The sequence below is a fragment of the Acinonyx jubatus genome, chromosome F2 (genome assembly GCF_027475565.1).
Source record: "Acinonyx jubatus isolate Ajub_Pintada_27869175 chromosome F2, VMU_Ajub_asm_v1.0, whole genome shotgun sequence".
In the NCBI taxonomy this organism is placed as follows: Eukaryota; Metazoa; Chordata; class Mammalia; order Carnivora; family Felidae; genus Acinonyx; species Acinonyx jubatus.
This window is the reverse complement of record NC_069394.1, coordinates 35,909,925-35,921,463: the sequence shown is the minus strand read 5'-3', so window position 1 is coordinate 35,921,463 and position 11,539 is coordinate 35,909,925. Positions and strand designations below refer to the sequence as shown.

At 39.8% G+C, this 11,539-nt stretch overlaps 1 long non-coding RNA gene across 2 annotated transcripts; it reads left to right on the top strand.

The window, feature by feature from the left end:
- Window positions 1–4,085: 4,085 nt before the first annotated feature.
- Window positions 4,086–9,850, top strand: LOC106980036 (uncharacterized). 2 transcript variants are annotated; one of them, XR_003421724.2, is made up of 5 exons: window positions 4,086–4,495; window positions 4,994–5,123; window positions 5,279–5,363; window positions 5,924–6,029; window positions 8,849–9,850. It is a non-coding gene; the product is annotated as an uncharacterized LOC106980036 (long non-coding RNA). The 2 variants fall into 2 exon arrangements; XR_001431008.3 differs by lacking the exon at window positions 5,279–5,363 and having other exon boundaries at window positions 4,120–4,495; window positions 8,849–9,550.
- The last annotated feature ends 1,689 nt before the right edge of the window (window positions 9,851–11,539 follow it).

Genomic DNA, 11,539 nt, shown 5'->3' with positions numbered 1-11,539 from the left:
ACACCCAGCTGATGTTGCAAAATTGTTTGATGTTTGGAAAACCTACATGTCTGGTGTCAGAAGTGAAGTAGTGTTGTTCTGAAGTATTGGGAGTAGAGGAGACACGGGGAGGGGAGGAGGAGTCTGCTCTCTATTTACATCAGAATAGCCAAAACAACGTTGAAAAGAGGACCCAAGTTGGACGACTTACCCTTCCCAATTTCAAAACTTGGCTGTAAAGCTACAGTAGTTAAGACTATGGTACTTGGAGAAGAACAGACATTTGGGGGGCACCTGGGTGGGTCAGTCAGTTAAGCATCTGCCTTCGGCTCAGGTCATGATCTCGCTGTTCATGATTTCAAGCCCCACATCAGGCTCCCTACTGTCCACGCGGAGCCTGCTTCAGATCTTCTGTCCCCCTCTCTTTCTCCCCCTCTCCTGCTTGCACACACACTCTCTCACAAAAATAAATAAATCAAAACTTAAAAAAAAATTAAAAAAAAACCCCAGGCATTTGGTCAATCAGATAGACTTGAGAACCCAGAAATATTCACACTGATTTTAACACAGATGCCAAGAAAATTCAACAGGGAAAGAATAGTCCTATCAACAAATGGTGGGGGAACACTTGGATATCCACGTGCAAAAGAATGAAATTGAAACCTTATCTTATGCCGTACACAAAAATTAATCAAAATGGATCACAGACCTAGGTGTAAATGCTAAAGTATAAAATTTTTAGGAAGAAAATATAGGAATAAATCTGCATGACTTTCAGTTAAGCAAAGCTTTCTTAGATATGACACCAAAAGCATTCATGACAAAAGAAGTAACCTATTTAAATAATGGGTAACAAATCTGAGTAGATATTTCTTCAAAGAAGATATACAAATGGCCAATGTATACAAGAAAAGGTGCTCACTGTTATTAGCCATCATGGAAATACAAATCAAAATACTGAGATAGTATTTCACACCTACTAAAATGGTGGATGTAATAAAAAAAGACCGGAATTACGTGTTGGAGTGGATGTGGAAAAAATGGGACCCCCATACTTGCAATGTAAAATGGTGCAGCCTCTTTGGAAAATATTCTGGCAGTTCCCCAAAAGGTTAAATATAGGGCTGCCATACGATTCAGGAATTCCTATTCTAGATCTATATCTGAGAGAAAGGAAAACATACATCTACTCAATAGCTTGTACATGAATGCTCAAAATAGCATTTTGGCTATTTATAATAGGCAAAAAGTAGAAACAACCTAAATTTTCATCAACTGATGAGTTGATAAAGTGGTGTATATATATATATATACACACACACACCATATATATATATATATATACACACATCATATATATATACACACACACCATATATACACATTTTATATATATAATAATTATATATATTATATTTTTATATTATATAATTTATATCATATAATAATTATATATATAATATTCCATTTAAGGAATATATATATATTTAAAAAAAAAAAAATCCCTAAATGGAATATTATACACCCATAAAAATGCATGAAGCACATGGCCAAATATTGAAAACATTATGCTAAGTGAAAGAAACCAGTCACAGAAGATCATATATTGTGTGATTTAATTTATATGAAATGTCAAAAATAGGCAAGTCTTTAAAGATGAAGTAGATTAGTGGTTGCCTAGGGCTGGGAGAATTGGAAGGAGATGGGAAGTATATGGTAATGGGTACAGACTTTCTTTTGGGATGATGAAAATGTTTTAAAATTGACTGTGGTGATGATTGCACCACTCTGAATATACTGCAAACTACTGAATTGTGTACTTTAAATGAGTGATTTGTATCTTATGTGAATTATATCCCAATAAAACTGTTATATTAAAAAAATTTTTTTAATGCTTATTTATTTTTCAGAGACAGAGACAGAGTGTGAGTCGGGGAGAGACAGAGAGAGGGAGACACAGAATCCAAAGCAGGCTCCAGGCTTCAAGTTGTCAGCACAGAACCCCACATGGGGCTTGAATTCACAAACCGCGAGATCATGACCTGAGCCGAAGTCGGATGCTTAACTGACCGAGCCACCCCCCTACCATGGGGCCTTGCTATATGCCCTCCCCTCTCTTGTATGCCCTGCCCTCCCTTCCAGTATGTCTACTTTATATTCCTTCTTCAAATTCCAGCTAAAATATCACATTCTCAGAAAAACCTTCCTTCCTTGAGCCCCCATCTAAATGAGGATTCCTCTGTGTGGAGAAGAAGGAACTCTCATACACTGTTGGTGGGAATGTAAACTGGACAGCCATTGTGGAAAACAGTGTGGAGGTTCCTCAAAAAATTAAAAATAGAGATACCATATGATCGAATAATTCCACTATTCGGTACTTACCCAAAGAAAACAAAAACACTAATTCAAAAAGACATATGCATTCCTATGTTTATTGCAGCATTATTTACAATAGCTAAGATGTGGAAGCAACCTAAGTGTCCACTGATAGATGAGTGGATAAGGGAGATGTGGTACACACACACGCACACACAAGTGTGCACGCACATTGGAATATCACACAGTCGTGAAAATGGATGTGATCGTGCCTTTTGAGACAACATGGATGGACCCAGATGCTACGTGAAATAAGTCAGAGTGAGAGAGACAGATACCACATGATTTCACTCATATGTGGAATCTAAAACAAAAATAAATAATCGAAAAGCAAAATCAGACCTATACACACAGAGAACAAGCTGATGGTTGCCAGAGGGAAATGGTGAGATGAGCAAAATGGGCGAAGGAAAGAGGGAGATACAGACTTCCAGTTATGGAGTAAATACGTCATAAGAATAAGACGCACAGCAGAGGGAATATAGTCAATAATATTGTAACAGCAATATACGGTGACTACACATGTGGTGAATATAGCATAATGTGTAAACCTGTCAAATCACTATGTTGCACATCTGAAACTCATATAACATTGTCAATTATACTCAAATAAGAAAATTAAAAAAAGAGAGAAACACAAATACAAAAGGCAATTCTAAGAAAGGGAAGCATTTTATACTGTCGACTATGCTCATGAAAGTAAAAATATTGAATAGCAAAGAATAGAAAAGCTAGGGGCGCCTGGGTGGCTTGGTCGGTTAAGCGTCCGACTTCGGCTCAGGTCATGATCTCACGGCCCGTGAGTTCGAGCCCCGCGTCGGGCTCTGTGCTGACCGCTCAGAGCCTGCAGCCTGTTTCAGATTCTGTGTCTCCCTCTGTCTCTGCCCCTCCCCCGTTCATGCTCTGTCTCTCTCTGTCTCAAAAATAAATAAACGTAAAAAAAAAAAAAAATTAAAAAAAAAAAGAATAGAAAACCTATAATGGAGTGGGGTGTGGAACAGTATTTGAGTGGATGGCGTCAAGGTTATTGATTCCTTTAAGGGTGGCTAATGAATGCAGGAAAACCTTCAGGTACTTACTTTTACAAAGAGCTCCGTTGGGGCACCTGGGTGGCTCAGTCAGTTAAAGCGTCCCACTCCAGCTCCAGCCACGATCTCATGGTTCATGAGTCCAAGCCCCACACTCAGATCACGGAGCCCACTTGGGATTCTCGCTCTCTCCTCTCTCTGCCCCTCTCTTCCTCATGCTTTCTCTCTTGGTCCCTCAAAATAAATAAACAAACTTAAAAAAATAATAAAAAGAGCTTTGCTGAGGTGTAACTGACACACAATAAACTGAATATACTTAAAGTGTTAACAAATAAACAGGCAAACAAGGATTCGTCTGGTTTAGTACTCTTGTAGCACTCTGTACTTTTCATTCTTAGTAATTTATTATAAATATAGACATCATATTCACATATACATAAACACGTATGTATATACATATACAACCATATATAATTATATATATAAGTTCGTGGAATATATGTAAATGTTTCCTTTCCATTTGACTCCTAAAACAATAATATGTAACATTTCTGTATTGCCTACTCTCTGCCAGGTACTATTACACATACTTGATAGTACTTCACACATTTTCATTCATGTAATTGTGTCAACAATTCTTAGGTAACTGAGGTATAAAATGGTTAAGTAAGTTACCCAAGATTACATGACTAGAAAGTGGAAAAGATTTTTTTTTAAGTTTATTTATTTATTTTTGAGAGAGATCGCGTGAGAGAGTGGGAGTGGAGGTAGGGCAGAGAGAGAGAGAGAGAGAGGGAGAGAGAGAATCCCACCAGCGCAGAGCCCAATGCAGGCCCGATGTGGGACCCAAACCCACCAACGAAGAGATCGTGATCCCAGTGGAAGTCAGACACTTACCCAACTGAGCCACCCAGGCACGCCGAAGGTGGAAAATATTTGACCCCGGCAGTCTGGTTCCAGATCCTGGGCTGACTGTTCTACATCACAACGGAAGGCCCATAGCTCCCTGGTTACCCCTGTGTAACCAGCATTGAGCACAGTGCTTGGCAGGGTGTAAGCATCAATAAACACTTGTCGAATGAAGATACACCTGAATGATCCCTCCATACTAGGTTAGAAGTCCTCCTCTAAGTATCACAGAGCATGCTGTAATAGCATTTACACAGCAATAATAATGTAGATATGGATCTAACCACAATTATAACTACAAATATAACTTAATTCGGAGGATGCAGGGATGCGAAGTCGAGGCAGGATGGGGCCAAGGAGGTGGGAAGAGCACTGAAAGCGAGCTAAATTCTTACTTGCCACAGTGGGAAGTCCTTGGATGATGCGTAACACTGAGAAAAACTTGCAGGAAATGGTAGTATAAGAATATTTTGCAGAAGTGTAGAGGTAAATACCAAAAGAATTGACGGACAGGATTGTACACAGCTGTGGCTGAAAAGAGAGAAAACGGCAGGCAGGAAACTGAAACTGTTTTTCCTAACTAGCCTGATAGGACTAGTAGGGTGTTTTAACTGTGTGCATGCGTTACTGTGACAAAACAACAACTAACTGAACAAAATAGTCTGCGTTTCTAATCATTTTCTAACAGTATCTGTTTCCAGGCAGTATGTATGTCTTCATAGTGCTCGGTGCTTCAGAAAGACGGATGAACAATTCCGGGTATTATAATGAGTCCAGGTTTTATTAGCACCTTGGCATCTCCCTGCAGTTAGTCTCTGCTTCTCATTCCAGGTAAGGACATGCCTTGGCTTCCCCTGTTCCATTTTTCTAGTTCTCGGCATACCGTCTTTATCTTTAGACTCAGGCAGCTGAATCAGCTAGGGGGAAAAGTATCCAAAATGTAATGTGCCTGTCCTTGCTGCCTTTACATTATTACTCTTAAACAGGTGGAAACACCGAGACAAAACAGAAAAGTCAAGAATGGAGTGTTTCATTCTTCCCCAGACAGCAATTCATACAGATGTCTACTGGGTGAGGGCCTTTGCCTTGATCTTAACCAGAGAGCTGTCTTGGTCTAGCTGATGGCTTTGATTTTGTCCAAAGTCCACTGATTGCATTGGTGGCGGCAGGCTGATTCCATACGGAGAAATCTGTCCTGAAAATGACTCCTGTAGTTTCCCCTGACTTCTGCTGATCTGCAGAGACATTTTTCTAACGTCTCCACTTTGAACCATTACTTTGGAGGAGAGAAGACAAGAAAAAGCATTTAGTTGCACTCTGAAATGTAACTACTTTTTGGCTGAGTATGGTTATTAATGTTTCTAATTACATGCTTAATTATATTCTGTGTTTGATTTTAATAGTAGTTAAGCCATTGAGACTCCGGAGAATGTTTAATGGTTGATTCCCCAGATATAAAATGAAAGAGGGGGTTTGAGTGACTTCCCAGACCCCTCTAGTCCTTGAACGTCTATGACTTGATGACTCAACATGAACTTCATGGTCTTTTAAAAGAACTCTATTTATGAAAGGCAGAATTAAAACCACTCCAAACTCCATCCAGCTGCATTTTTTTTTTTTTTTTTTTTAAGGTATGCTTCACACCCAGTGCAGAGCCCAATGCAGGGCTTGAACTCATAACCCTGAGATCAAGACCTGGATGCTTAACCAACTGAGCCACACAGGTGCCCCACCCAGGTACAGATTTGAAACCAAGGGTGCTCACTATTTACATAGAAGATGACAATGTAGTTTCTGCATACTATAGGAGAACTCTAAGTGTTTGAGGGATGGTTAGAAAATAGTATGAAGAAGGAAACACTTGTTTGAAACTAATGTCACTGTGTTCATCATGTTTTTTGTTTCCCGTGTCTTATGGCGTTTTAATATTTGGGAGGCCTTCCAGCCCCAGGGAGAGACTGCCCCTCCCGGTGCTAGCTACTTCCTGAGGATAATGGCAACCTGCCTAGAACTATGCCTTCCGTATGCACGTATAGTCTCATGTGTATCCCCTCAACACTCTCCCTGACTCTCCGACAGCACACCAGTGTTAACCCCGACCTAAGTCATCCCAGGGCCAGGTACCAGTCAATCAGAGATCATCCCTATAGCCCCAAACTGGCCTGAATTATTCAAACTGGCTAATTCTAAAATGTTTGATCTGCCCAGCCTTGACTTTCCCACACAAACCCCGATAAAGGCGCTGGCCTAGGCTTTCCCCTGGCCTGCTTCTGTGTCCTAACTACAACCTGGTACCCCCCCTGTGACCCTGCGTGGTGTGGTGGGCCCCCTTCTCTGTGGTAATGTAAGTAATAAACTCTTTTTTCAATGGCATTGACCTCGCCATTTCGTCATTCCATTACTTCCATAAATTAAAATCTCATGGGTACAAATGAGACAATGATCTACATTCAATGTTTGTTGAGTGTGGAAACTGGGAGAATTCCCTGGCCTCCATGTTCTTTGTAGGTATGGTTGGCTCACCTGCTTAGGACACCTTACAAATGATAATCCAGACTTCTAACTCAGTCCCCACGCAGGCCATGTAGCTTTATAGCATTTCATGATCACGCATCCAACCCCGAGACTGGGTCAAATTCCCAAAATAAATGTTTTATCTTAAAGTATAATGTGACAGGCATGTGGGGATAGAGGTGGAGAATGACAGATAATCACTTCAGCTTGTTATTTTGGAACCATTAGTCATAGGACATGCCCTACTGAAGCTAGGTCCCTAGTATTGTCTTCCCATATAAAACTGAATTCATAAAGAAGACATCCAGATGGCCAACTGACACATGAAAAAATGCTCAACATCGCTCTCATCATCAGGGAAATACAAATCAAAAGCACAATGAGATACCACTTTACACCTGTCAGAATGGCTAACATTAACAACTCAGGCAACAACAGACGTTGGCGAGGATGCAGAGAAAGAGGGTCTCTTTTGCACTGCTGGTGGGAATGCAAACTGGTGCAGTCACTCTGGAAAACAGTATGGAGGTTCCTCAAAAAATTAAAAATAGAACTACCCTATGACCCAGAAACTGCACTGCTCGGTATTTATCCAAGGGATACAGGTGTGCTCTTTCGAAGGGACACATGTACCCCCATGTTTATAGCAGCACTATCAACAATAGCCAAAGTATGGAAAGAGCCCAAATGTCCATCGACAGATGAATGGATAAAGGTGTGGTATATATATACAGTGGAGTATTACTAGGCAATCAAAAAGAATGAAATCTTGCCATCTGCTACAACGTGGAGGGAATTAGAGGGTATTGTGCTAAGCGAAATTAGTCAGAGAAAGACACATATCATATGACTTCCCTCATATATGGAATTTAAGATACAAAACAGATGATCATAAGGGAAGGGAAGCAAAAATAATGTAAAAACAGGGAGAGGGACAAAACATAAGAGACTCTTAAATACAGAGAACAAACTGAGGGTTGCTGGAGGGGTTGTGGGTGGGGGGATGGGCTAAATGGGTCAGAGGCATTAAGGAAGACACTTGTTGGGATGAGCACTGGGTGTTGTATGTAGGGGATGAATCACTGGAATCTACTCCTGAAATCATTATTGCATTGTATGCTAACTAACTTGCATGGAAACTAAACACTAAAAAATAAATAAAAAACTGAATTCACGATTATGTCAAGCCTCTTATCGATGATAATAGCTATAATTTGGCCACTTACTGTGTGTCTCTAATCCTCACATCAGACCTTCACAGTTAGGTCTGATTATCCCCAATTTTTTGACGAAAAAACTGAGGCTCCAAGAGGTTACTTTTGTCACTGTCACACAGCTACAGGGTGGGGAGCTAGTAAGTAAAAGAGCCAGAACTGGGAATGGAAAGCTGATTCTAAACCCTGCCTTCTTTCCCCTACACCACACTGCCTCAGGAATGCATTCCAGCGTGGAGAATTTCTGTGCCTGTGAACTGCTGATGCCCTGCATCAGACTTAAATAGTGGTTAACATGGGCGGCAAGCTTCTCTCTGTTGCCACGACTATGCCCTGCTGCTCTTTTGGGTGCCACAGGGATATCTCTTATCATGTCTGGCTCTTGTTTCTTAATCTGAAAAAACAAGGGATTTGGAGTAGACAGCTGTCTTTTATGATAACTTGGATTCTTTTTTTTTTTTTTTAACGTTTATTTATTTTTGAGACAGAGAGAGACAGAGCATGAACGGGGGAGGGTCAGAGAGAGGGAGACACAGAATCCGAAACAGGCTCCAGGCTCTGAGCTGTGAGCACAGAGCCCGACGCGGGGCTCGAACCCACGAGATCATGACCTGAGCCGAAGTCGGACGCTTAACCGACTGAGCCACCCAGGCGCCCCACAACTTGGATTCTTAAAATATGCTGGTAACTTTGCTACATCTGATGTATGAGAAGTTTATATTTCATAGCCTTCTTATTTCCAAAGTAGGTTTGGAGTACCCAAATACCCAAGTGTTCACTTTATTTAGCTGACATTTTAACTTTTTTTTTTCTTTCTTATAATTTCAGAAAGTCAACAAAGAACATGAATTGGTTAACCTTAAAGAGAGCTATCTTTAGTGGCCTGGAATTTAAAGGACAAATAAGAGAAGGATGTCTTTAATAAACAAGTGATGTGTCATTTGGGACAAATGCAGCGTGACATGTGGGTTCCTCCAACACAGTCATCAGGATACTTCAGCATACCTGGCATAGTTCACATTTGCAAGGTATATGTGTGTGTATGTGTCAACCTTAGTGTTTAATTTCACTACTCGTCCGTCTCAGCAGGGCTCGTGCTTCCGGCGGTCTTTCTGCCCGTGAGGACAGGTATATACACAGATTCTTCTTGTGCCTGATCTATATTTTGACATGTGGCTTACACAGGTCAGACGTTTGGCTCGCCAGAATCTGTGACCAGGATAGCATATTATTATCTGGCCCACCAGGGGATTGGACCCAAAGCGTAGCCAACTATTCTCACCAATCAGTTCAGGAAATGTGACATTTTCACATCAGCTGGGCCATTCATGCTACTTCTTTGTGTCTCCGTTTCTACATTTTTTCCCCCAGAGATAATAACACCTCCGTGACACTTAATGGAAGCCAATATTTTGCCCGATAGAATATGTTGACTGCAGGCTGTTAACTGGTTTATAAGATAATCCAATTAACTGGAGAGAAAGACAGTATACAATGTTAAAAACAGTTGCATTGATTAAAACCTAATTACAACTAAGTTGAAAACTGGCTTTTTTTTAAAAGAACTTTTTCAGTTTGGAGGAAATTCAATAGGGGGAAAAGAAAAGTAAAGAAATTGAAAGAAATAGGAAGAGAATTTTTCCTGTTTTTGAGTCAAAACTTTTTGAGGAAACATATCTATTCCAACCCCTGTTTTTCTTACTCATCAATAAAATGCAGCATCCCATAAAATTTGCTATAATATGATGCGCCAGAGTTCTTTAATTATCAGATAAAGTCTCTTTTCCTGTTACATTATTATTGTAATTAGAGTGTACTTTTCAGCTGGCCCAGCATTATTTTTTTCATAATATAAATGCTTAGTCTGATTTGTGATCAAAAAAGCGGCAGAGTTAAAAATTCAGGTCATAAACATGTATTGAAATGGGAATGAAAGTAGCAGCTCCAAAATATTGGAAATGCGGCTGAATAAGCATTTACAGCAGGGCGTGATCCTGAATAATGCCAATATATCTGGTTGCTGCCTCGTTGGGAAATGGATGAGTCGACTCGCTAGACAAGTCCAACCGAGACTAACATGAGGTTCTGAAACTATGGGACAGCTCTCACCTTCTGCTCCCATAGGATGATGTTTGTCAGCTTAGAAAAAATTGCCAAGCACTGTGTTTTTCAATAAGACAAAACGGGCCATAGGGTTTTAATGTCAGAGCAGGGCTTTGGTATTATCAGTGGAGTTCGTTTCTGAGAGCAGCTGACTGATGTTCTGCATTTTCCAGCTGAATACTTCACATGCCATGTCACTGACTCCCTCACACCAAAACCTCAAGTGTCCCTGTGCCATGATGCACCTGCAGAATTACTAATGGACAGTCATTTTCCACCCTCTAAACATATGATCAATCTATTTGCTAAAAGGAATTCTGGCTCCACAAATGTGAGTTTTATTTTCTTATTCATCTTCTTCCTCCTTCCAAACAAAAAATAAGCTAGACAACTGTTGAAAATTTCTTACATCATTCCTGCTTCATTGCCATCCCAAAGTATGTGTCAGAGAGGGGAAATGTAGAGGGACTGTCTTAATTCAGTGTGCAGACTAATTGGGAATCCCTCTGGAAATTTATGGAAAACAAATCAAGGACTTCTCAAATGAAATAATCATGAGATTGATCCTATATATAAAACATGTTGATTTCTATGAATAACTCAAAATATCTAATCTGCTTACTTATTGGCCTCTTTGTAATTATAGGGAATATTTTTTCTTTTTCTCTTTACATCATTTACTTCTGTTACTTTGAATTTGCCTTCACAGCAGGTAAAGCATTTCCTTAATGCTTTTTCCATAAAAAGAGTAGTATTTAAGGATCTGTTAGGAAGGAATTTAGAAATAGAAGAGTCCTAAAGTTTGCAGGAAACCATCAAAGACATCCAAATAGCCAAAGCAATCATGAGAAAGAAGAACAAAGCTGAAGGCATCATGCTCTCTGATTTCAAACTATATTAAAAAGCTATAGTAATTAAAGCAGTGTGATACGGGCATAAAAACAGACACATAGATCAATGGAAAGGACTGGAGAGCCCAGAAATCAATCCATGCATTTAGTCAATTAATTTATGACAAAGCAGTCAAGAATGTACAATGGGGGAATGACAGTCTCTTCAATAAATGGTATTGGGAAAACTGGACAGCCATGTGCAAAAGAATGAAAATTGACCACCACCTTATGCCATATACAAAAGTTAGCTCAAAATGGATTAAAGATCTGAATGTAAGCTCTGCAACCATACACTATGGAAAACAGCATGGAGTTTCCTCAAAAAATTAAAAATAGAACTAACATATGATCCATCAATTCCACTTTTGGGTATTTACCTGAAGAAAACAAAAACACTGATTGGAAAAGATATGTGCATCCCCATGTTCATTGCAGCAGTATTTACAAAAGCCAAGATATGGAAACAACCTAAATGTCCATCAGTGGATGGAAGAATGGATAAAGCTGTAGTATATATATACAA